Source organism: Theobroma cacao, chromosome 1 (assembly GCF_000208745.1).
Source record: "Theobroma cacao cultivar B97-61/B2 chromosome 1, Criollo_cocoa_genome_V2, whole genome shotgun sequence".
In the NCBI taxonomy this organism is placed as follows: domain Eukaryota; kingdom Viridiplantae; phylum Streptophyta; class Magnoliopsida; order Malvales; family Malvaceae; genus Theobroma; species Theobroma cacao.
In genome coordinates, this window is record NC_030850.1 from 27,117,492 (window position 1) to 27,128,495 (window position 11,004).

Below are 11,004 nucleotides of genomic sequence, written 5' to 3' on the forward strand. Positions count from 1 at the left end.
CCTTTATCGGAGGACTCACCACCTTGACATAGTAGAAAATCGAGAAACTTACTACATTGGTACTAAATCAAAATTAAACTAATTTAGATTACAATGCATGATATGGAATGCAAAATGCACGGGTAACCATCTAAACCCGGTATTGACCTAATTCATCTTATCATCCGATTAATTAGCCAACGCGTCCAATTTAACTCCAAATTGCTCCATTTCTTTTCCAATACCTTAATTCACCAAACACAAGTCAAATAACCTAAAATTTGGCAAAACCATCTTCCCTTTTCTTCTTAAAATTTTTGGTCAATAATGGTGCATTAACACCGTGATTTTTCCTACTACTTTTTCACACCATAATTCATCATTTTTTAACCAATTCTTTTAAAATAAAAATCAAATTCATCCTCACTCAATACAAGGTAGGTTCGGCCATATGAAGAGAAATGAGCTTATTTATATGCTGATTTTTAAGCCAAATATTTAATGGATATAAACTTGACACATGTCACCATTCCATTGGTCTATGTGTCATACTTACCCATTAAGCAATCTCTCTCCACCACTTAAATTTTTTCAGTTATCCATGATAATATTGGGTAAAATCCATGTACTGGACAAGTGTTGGGTGGTGTAAAATTACAATTTTACCCCTAGGATAGTAAAATGACTATTTTACCCCTATCCTCGAAAAAACACCGAAATTAAAATTCTTTACTTCTCAAACTCAAATTATACCCCAAATGATCAATCTTCATAAAAAATTTAATCTAATTATCACATCTTCACCTCAGATAGCGAAATGACCATTTTGCCCATAGATCATGAAAATTTCAATTTGACTCCAAATCGATCCTCGAACTCCGAATCACCATTTTAAATTATTCTGAAAATTTAAAATTTAAAATTTCACCTTAAAATCTTCATTTGATCTAGTTCGAGGCTTAATTCAATTTAGTTGTACTATTAAGTACACTACCGACTTTTTATGATTTTTCAGGGTTTTCCTCGTATGCAAGCATATTGTCAATCACATGAATGACATGGCTAATATTTTATAAGGTCGGGCTTGACAGCACTACCCCCTTTAAAATAAAATTTTGACCTCAAAATTTTATTTACCGGATTTGAAGAAAAAATGTGGATATTGATTTCTCATCTAGCCCTCGACTTCCCACGTCATCTCCTCCATTCAAGCATTCTTCCACAACACTTTAACCATTGGAATGCTCTTGTTCCTCAACACTCGATCCTTTCGATCTAGAATGCGTACAGGTTGCACCTTGAACTTCAAATCTTCATGCAACTCAATGGGTGGTGTCTCTAGAATATGAGAGGGATCGGGAACATACTTTTTCAACATCGAGACGTGGAAGACATTATGAATCCGATCTAACTCAGGGGGTAATTCAAGTTCGTAATCCACTGGCCCAATCCTTTCAATGATATGAAAGGGTCCAATGTATCTCGGATTGAGCTTTTCCCACTTCTCGAATCGAATTACACCTTTCATTATTCAATAAAATACCACAAATTATCACAATAATGTAATCAAATAAGATTTGATACTTGGAATTTTCAAATTTTTACCTTTCCAAGGAGAAACCTTAAGAAAAACTTTATCGTCCATTTCAAACTCCAAATCTTTCCTTCGTTTATTAGAATAACTCTTCTGCCTATCTTGAGCTGTCTTTAATCGTTCTCGGATAATCTTAATCTTGTCATTTGTCAGATCAATCAATTCCACATTAACCAATTTTCTCTCACCCACTTCATCCTAACAGAGTGGAGTTTGACACTTCCTTCCATACAGAGCCTCGTATGGTACCATCCCAATACTAGACTGAAAGCTATTATTATACACAAACTCCACCAATGGCAAGTGTCTGTCCCAACTCTCAATAAAGTCAATGACACAAGCCCGTAACATATCTTCTAGAGTCTGAATAGTCCTTTCAGATTGACCATCAGTCTGTGGATGAAAGGCAGTGCTAAATCTTAATTTAGTTCTGAGAGCTTCCTGAAATTTTGGCCAAAATCGAGAAGTAAACAGAGGGTCTCGATCTGACACAATAAAAACTAGAACTCCATGTAATCTCACAACCTCATCTATATAAAGTCTAGCTAGTCTCTCAATAGAATACGTGCTATGGATAGCCAAGAAATGGGCTGACTTAGTCAATCTATCCACAATCACCCAAATAGCATCCTTCCCACTTTGTGTCCGTGACAAACCCAATACAAAGTCCATAGTCTCGTGTTCCCACTTCTATTCCGGAATAGGTAAAGGCTGAAGAGTACTTGATGGTTTTTGATGCTCCGCCTTGATCTGTTGGCATGTGAGACATTTTGCTACAAACTCTGCTATGTTTCATTTCATACCCGACCATCGGTAACTTTCCTTGATAGTCTGATACATCTTGGTGCTTCCGGGATGTAAAGCGTAGGCGGAAGAATGAGCTTCCTCTAAAATAGCTTGTCTCAATTGATCATCTTTAGGAACATAAATTCGGTCTCTAAGCATCAAAGTTCCATCATCACTGAGTCTAAACTCATTAGTTTCTCATCTTGCAGCTTTTGAGCTTCTGGTTTCAACCAATCATCGGATTTCTGCAATTCTCTGATTTGCTTCAACAATGAAGGTCTCACAATGAAACTAGCAAGTAGGGTTCCATCCTCACCATTATTCAACTGAATCCCTAGAGACTTCATCTCAAGTAACATCGAAAAATAAGAACTCCGAAGCTTTGCTAACGACGATGAGGATTTACGACTTAAGGCATCCGTTACAATATTTACCTTTCCCGGATGATAATCAATCACTAAGTCATAATCCTTGATCAACTATAGCCACCGTCTTTGTCTCAAATTAAGTTCTTTTTGGGTGAGCAAATATTTCAAACTTTTATGGTCGATAAAAATCCGACAACCTTCACCATATAAGTAATGCCTTCAAATCTTCAATGCAAAGACTACTGCTACTAACTCCAAATCATGGGTAGGGTAATTCGTCTCATGCTTCTTTAACTGTTGGGAAACATAAGCTATTACGTTTTCATCTTGCATCAATATGCACCCTAATCCCAACTTAGAGGCATCACTATATACCACAAATTCTTTTCCACTAACAGGAAGTGTTAAAACGGGAGCGGAGGTCAATCAGTTTTTCAGCTCCTGAAATTAACTTTCACAAGCATCATCCCACTCAAACTTAACTCCTTTATGAGTCAAACGAGTCAGAGGAGCAGCTATCAATGAGAATCCTCGAACAAACCTTCGATAATAACCAGCTAAGCTAAGAAAACTATGAATCTCTGTTATCGTTTTCAGTTGCTCCCATTGCAAGATTGCTTCAATCTTCTTGGGATCGACTTAAATTCCAGCCCAAGATACCACATGTCCCAAGAAAACCACTTTCTTCAATCAGAACTCACATTTAGAGAACTTGGCATAGAGTTGTCTTTCGCATAAAGTTTGCAACACAATGCGTAAATAGGTAGCATGCTCATCATCATTCTTCGAATAAACCAGGATATCATCTATGAATACTATCACAAACGTATCTAAGTATGGATGGAACACCCTATTCATAAGATCCATAAAAGCTGTCGGGGCATTAGTCAAACCAAACGGCATCACCATAAATTCATAATGCCCATAACGCGTCTTGAAAGCAGTCTTGGGTATATCCTGCTCCTTAATCCTCAACTGATAATACCCAAACCTCAAATCAATCTTAGAAAATACCATAGCCCCTTGTAATTGATCAAAAAGATCATCGATCCGTGGTAAAGGGTATTTATTCTTGATGGTCACTCGGTTCAGTTGATGGTAATTGAAACACAATCGAAGAGTGTCATCTTTCTTCTTTACAAATAGAACTGGTGCTCCCCAAGGAGAAATGCTAGGGCGAATGAAACCCTTATCCACCAAATCTTGCAACTAGATTTTCAATTCTTTCAACTCAATCGGAGCCATTCGATATAGAGGAATGGAAATAGGTGCAGTACTCGGGAGTAGATCAATAGGGAACTCGAGCTCTCGATTAGGAGGTAGTCCCGGTAACTCATCAGGAAATACGTCAAGAAAATCACTTACTATTAGGACATCCTCTAATTTAGGTTCCCCTTTTGAAGTATCGATCACGTGTGCCAAATAAGTCGGATACCCTTTCTGCACCATTTTCAAAGCTTTGATGGTCGAGATTACATAGGAAAGTAATACTCGACGTTCCTCTGCAAATACAATCTCTGTTCCCTCCAAATTTTGAAGTACAACTTCTTTTCGAAAATAATCCACATTCGTCAGATGTGCAGTTAGCCAGTCCATACCCAATATCACAACGAAATCTTGGATCTCTAGAGGAATCAAATCACCCCTAAATTCTTCCTCACCAACTATTACCCCACAATCTCTATAACAACTGTTTCTAACTAGTTTCTCTCCTAAAGGGGTGTGAACTATAATTTCTTCCTCTAATGGTGACAGGTTTCTATCAGCAATTGATGCAAATGCCATACTCACGTATGACTTAGCTAGAATCTATTAAAACATAAGCATCTTTATCAAATAAAGATATAGTACCTGTCACTACTCTAGGTTAAACTCGTGCCTCATATTTCGTCACAACGAAGACTCTTGTCGAAGTACGAGTCTGTGGTCTCAAAGGTGGATATGCCGAGGTGTTACTCTCTACACCAGATTGTATATCCACTCCTTGCCTTGGTGATAACCTAGAAGGATCTCTCCTTTGCATATCTGTATGAGCTGGTGGAGATGGAGCAGCTGCTATACCTCGTCCCAATTGTGGACAGTCACTCCCAATGTGACCTGTCTGTCCACATTGAAAACATCTTGCTAGCCCTCTACATAGCCAAAAATGACTTTTTTCACAATTTCTGCATTTATTAGGACCTTTGAAACTCTTCCCAGAACCAGTCATAGCAGATCTGCTAAATCTCGAAGGTCTCTACTGTGATTGTGGAAATTGAGGTCGAGGAGATGTCACTGAAACAGAAGTAGTGCTCCCTGAAGCCGCTGAGTCCTTGCTTCTCTTTGGTGGTTGACTAGAAGATACACTCGAATTTTTCTTTTTTTAAAACTCGATCCGAATCCTCCTATTTTCATTTGCAAGCTTCTTAGCTCTTTAAGCCATTTGTACCACCTCCTTATGTGGCTCCCTACCAGTCACTGTCATCCGCTCTCTAATCTCATTATGGAGCCTTTCCTCGAAATAACTAGCCTGATCTTACTTAGATTCCACCAAATTTGGCACATATAACATCAGCTCATTAAAACGAGCTTCATACTCCTCTACAGTTAAATTCTCATGTCTCAAACTCAAAAATTCTTTCTTCTTTTCTTTCTGATGGAAATAAGTGAAATACTAACCATCAAATTCTCTTAGAAAATCTCACCAGGTCAAAGGAGTAGTGGAATGAGATTTCACTGAATTCCACCATGTACAAGCCCTCTTATCTAATAATCTCGTGGCCACCATCAACTTCATGTCATCATCCAACCTCATATCTGAGAGTGTCTCCGAAACCTAATTAATCCAATCTTTGGCTACAGTCGCGTCCAACTCACCCATAAAAAAAACGCAACCCAGTTGTCTAACCTCCTTCAGCTTCTTAGAAATAGATACATCCTGTACTTGCAGAACTTAAGGAGTAGCTGGAGGCACTATAGATGGAGTTTGACCAGTCTGAGCTTGACCAGCCATTGCAGTAAAGAAAGCTGTCAACGTTTGTGCTACCTCAATAAGCATGGCAGGAATGCCCGTAGGTAGCGGAGGATGTGGAGGAGTCTTGACCTGTTCAGCAGCAGGTGCTGCCTGAATGATAGATGCAGCTGATTCCTCCTCTATTGCATCTAATTGATGACGTTGGGAACGACCTTTTCCCCTCTCAATCGATCTAGTGAGAGGTGGGTGTTCGTGTCAAGGAGACATGACGATTTATACAAGGGAATAAGGCAAATTTACTCAACCTTAGACTCTATATGCAGATGCATGCATTCTATTCAACCTAACCTAACTTAACTTAACTTAATTTAACTATGGGCCACACTGACATTGTAAATTTTAAAATAACTTTAAAACTAAAAACTTTGATCTTTAAAACCAAAAGCTCTAATACCAATCGAATTGTCACGACTCGATACTCCCCTCGAGCTCGTGACAACCGTCGCGGTGTCCCGATAAGCACTCATTACCCGGAATGCCAACCGGAACCCTGCAAGGCTTTAATATCAGTTTCTCATTTTCCCTGTGAGTAACTGTTGCCAAATATCATGTTCTAAGAGGTTTTAAACCATTTCCAACTTAAAATAATAAAAAACTAATTTTTGTCTCACAAGAGTATTTCGGTCATTTTTCCTTGAAAATTTCGATACCAGCTAATTATGTAGTATATAAGTGCAAAACACATATTTCAAAATCAAAAATAAATTTAGATGTCTAAAAAATTTGTTTAAAGTGAAATCATGACTGTTAGAATAAAATAAGAATATTAAACAAAATATTCTATTTTTTTATAAAACAATATTTTTAGAACACTACGTAAATAATTTTTTACAGGGTAAAAGCAAAATAAATTCCTACATACAGTAGTACAGATAACTAGAGTATGAAATTTAATTTACAATGACATGTGGAGTCTTAAATGACAAAAATGAACGAAGGTTGCAAACTTATAGTTTTTGAGGAAGTAAAGCCAACTGTAGCCTTCGACGATATCAACTATCTACAGCTTATACTGAGCTTGAAATGGGTGGAAAGGAGGGTGGTGAGATTATAAAATCCCAATGAGTAAACAGATATCATCATAAACATCTAGAGTTGAGTACATGGAGACGATAAAGTAAATCATCGTAAACTGGGTCACAGCATTAGACAATATTTCATTCATAATACGTAACGAGGCTTATGAATCTCATAAAAACTAGGCTTGTGCCATAAATCCATTCTTGGAGACACCTTAGCTGAGGCATCCTATCGAGACTGCCAAGATTGTTAAAAATTCACATTTCGCATAAAACACATTTTTAGTTGGACATCACAGCCGTTCCTTGACGTTGGCTGAGTTCAGCACCACGTGGTAGTTCGGCGTGAAGTGAACTCAAATATCACCTTAGGAGCTACCCTACACGCCTCTACAACCGAGGTGAGCACATATAAATGGGGTTACCGTGCTCCTCTGATAATTCTATTTTATAGAATTATTTTATTTCAATTTTGTTATTAAATATTAGCTAAGTCCTCAATTTTCAATTATAATTTACTTATTTTTAGTTGTTTTTATAATTAGGTTACTTTTAAGTTAGTTATTTTAATTTTATGTTTTTCTTGTTAAATTGGTTATTATTTATTAGTTTTTATTTCTTTTGTAGGATTAAAAGTAATTAGGCTTAATTTTGGAAAGTAAGGTGTAGACAGACCTAGAATCTGCTTGCATATACTTCAGTATTTTGACCATATCTCGAGTTACAGAACTCCAAATGATACGATTCTTAGACCAGTGGAAAGCTAAGAGACAGAGCTACAACTTTTATGGATGTTACTTTGCCCAGTTCTGCATTGAAGATAGAGAAAATTATGTTGGAAAATAGCTAGATGTACTGTGCCAGGAATGAAAATTTGTAAAGATTGACAATTGAATTTTAGGCCTCTTATTATACTTTTAAGCCCAATTAAACCCTAGGTCAGCTTAAGGAACTTTAGGTTAAGTTTGTTAGTATAAATAGGATATGTTTAACAATATGAGAGAGACAAACTCTAGGAGATTCAAGAAACTAGAAGTTGAGGCTGAAACTTGGAGATCAAGACCGCAAATATTGTTTTGTTTTATTCCTTAGCTTTTATCGTTCTTGATACTTTAAATGGTTGAATTTTATATAATGTTATTTTATTTTACGATTATGAGTAGCTAAATTTCTTTTTCTAGGATTGCAATTGAACTCACATGTAGTCTAAGTTTTTAATCTCTGTCTTACTTATTTTCAATGGGATTTGAATTGTTTATTCCAATTTGTTCTTAATACTTTTAATTGTTTGGCCACCAATTAAATTGATTTAGGAACCTAAACAAACTTGGGAAAGGGAGTTTAGAGTAGACTAAAATTGGGATAGCATATGATCATATTAATTGATTTGCGTATAGGATAAGGATATACCTATAGGCCATATGTAGCTAGATTAGAGCCTGAACTTAATGAGTCTGTTTTAATTTCAATTCACATAAGGATATAGTGTTTTGATTAAAATAGATGTTTTTATAAGACGAGTCAGGAGACCCTTATAAATAATTGAGAACTCTAGGTTAGCAATTCAATCCGTTGAAATAAGTTAAGGAAGAGACGTAAGATTTAGATGAAGTGTGAGGGATATTATAATCCTAGGCTTGTTTGATTTGATATTTTCTAAAGTTATTTTTATTTTGATTTTTCTTGTTGGTTTTAATTTTAGTTTTAATTAATTATTTAGTTTTGATTATTTGGATAAGATTAAATTGTTCTAATTTTAGTACTTAGTAAAGTTTTAGATCAATTCCCTGTGGAATCGATACCCTGCTTGCTAATATACTATATATTCGATACGTATACTTGCATAGTAGGATTTTAACTAAAAAGTCATAGGCTAGTCCATGGAACCCGCCTACTGCAGTAAGCTAATAATTATCCCACCAATCAATAAAATTCAATAACATGATATGATAATTATTGTAATTCACAGCCTTTCAAGGCAAACAAACAATTCATATTTCAATACAATTGCCAACTAGCCAATCATGCCCGATTTATCATAAGCTAATCAATTTAAATAATAAAATTGCAACAAATAGTAGTCTTCGTGTACTCTATTTTTCCAAATCATTATTAATTTCAAAATAATTTATAAATTAATTTTATTTAAACACATTTATTCATAAAACATGAAAATTTACCTTTTTAAATCCATTTTTCCATAGAATTCATGAAATCATCTAAAAACCACCCTAGATAATTAAAATGACAGTAAGTTTACTCACAATGTATAGAGTGCGGATTTTCGAAGTACTTTGACTACCGGTCCTCGGATATAATTTCTTTGCCATTATCGGAGGACTCATCACCTTGACATAGTACAAAATCGAGAAACTTACTACATGGGTACTAAATCAAAATTAAACTAATTTAGACTACTAATGCATGATATGGAATGCAAAATGCATGGGTAACCATCTAAATCCAATATTGGCCTAATTCGTCTTATCACCCGATTAATTGGTCAACGCGTCCAATTTAACTCCAAATTGCTCCATTTCTTTTCCAATACCTTAATTCACCAAACATAAGTCAAATAACCTAAAATTTGGCAAAACCATTTTCACTTTTCTTTTTAAAATTTTTGGTCAATAATGGTGCATTAACACCGTGATTTTTCCTACTACTTTTCCACACCATAATTCATCATTTTCTAATCAATTCTTTTAAAATAAAAATCAAATTCATCCTCACTCAATACAAGGTAGGTTCGGCCATTGATGGGTGATGCGGAAAATGAATTTTTTTCTTGTTGTTTTATTTCTAGACATGGTAAACTAACTAAAAACACTAACATAACTTGAAATCAAATTAATCCAACATCATTATCTCTCCATGCCCATTCGGCAACCCATGAATTCACCATGAAAACATGAAATTTAACCATGGAAAATAAGGAAAAATGCTTAAGGAAAATAGATTTCAAGTTTAATTTGAGAAATCCTACCTTTTTCACTTGCTTTCCTTGATTTTTCACACTTTTTCTCTTGAAATTCCCCACCTAGGGTTTGTTCTTTCTTTTCTTCCTTTGTTTTTCCTTTGGCCGGCCATATGAAGAGAAATGAACTGATTTATATGTTGATTTTTAAGCCAAATATTTAATGGATATAAACTTGACACATGTCACCATTCCATTGTCCATGTGTCATACTTACCCATTAAGTAATCTCTCTCCACCACTTAAATTTTCTCAATTATCCATAATAATATTGGGTAAAATCCATGTGCTGGACAAGTGTTGGGTGGTGTAAAATTATAATTTTGCCCTTAAGGTGGCAAAATGACTATTTTGCCTCTATCCTCAGAAAAACACCGAAATTAAAATTCTTTACTTCTCATACTCAAATTATACCCCAAATGATCAATCTTAGTCAAAAATTTCATCTAATTATCACATCTTAACCTCGGGTGACGAAATGACCATTTTGCCCCCTGAATCATGAAAATTCCAATTTAACTCCAAATCGATTTTCGAACTCCGAATCACCATTTTAAGTTATTCTGGGAATTTAAAATTTTAAATTTCACCTTACAATCTTCATTTGATTTAGTTCGAGGCTTAATTCTACTTAGTTGTACTATTAAGTACACTATCGACTTTTTACAATTTTTCGGGGCTTTCCTAGTATTCAAGCATATTGTCAATCACATGAATGACATGGCTAATATTTTATAAGGTCGGGCTTGACAAATCTGGACTTCAAGACAAAATCGAATTAGTTAGCCAGGAAGTAAGTTAGTCGACAAAGTGCTCACTACCAGAAAACTGAAAATAGAAAACAGAGACAACTTAGTCGACTAAGACATAAGTTAGTCGACTAAGAGCATTTTGCCAGAAAATTTGAATTGTGCTCTAGAAGACATATTAACACCCAGAACTGCAACAAAATTGTTTTCAACGATCAAAAACTATCTAATTCACTTCAGAGCTGATTTTTCAAGTATAAAAGAGGCTTTCAACGGCTAGAAATGTAAAAAACGGCATCCAAGAACACAAAAAGAGCTAAAAACTAGCACATACACTATACTCATTTACTGCACTCAACTCCTATCTTTGTAATTGTGATATGTACATTACTTTGTACCACTCATATCAACCTTGTGATCAAAATACACTCTTATCACTTTTCTCCTTGGATTCTTAGAGTAAGTGGGTCACTCTAAAGGATTGATTCAAGCTAGGATTGCTTGATTGAGCATAGGTTC

General features: G+C 35.4%; 1 long non-coding RNA gene across 1 annotated transcript; it reads right to left on the bottom strand.

Moving 5' to 3' along the window:
• LOC108662220 lies at positions 6,602-9,784 on the bottom strand. The gene is made up of 3 exons (XR_001928025.1): positions 9,746-9,784; positions 9,024-9,107; positions 6,602-6,752 (listed from the first exon to the last, which is right to left on the bottom strand). It is a non-coding gene; the product is annotated as an uncharacterized LOC108662220 (long non-coding RNA).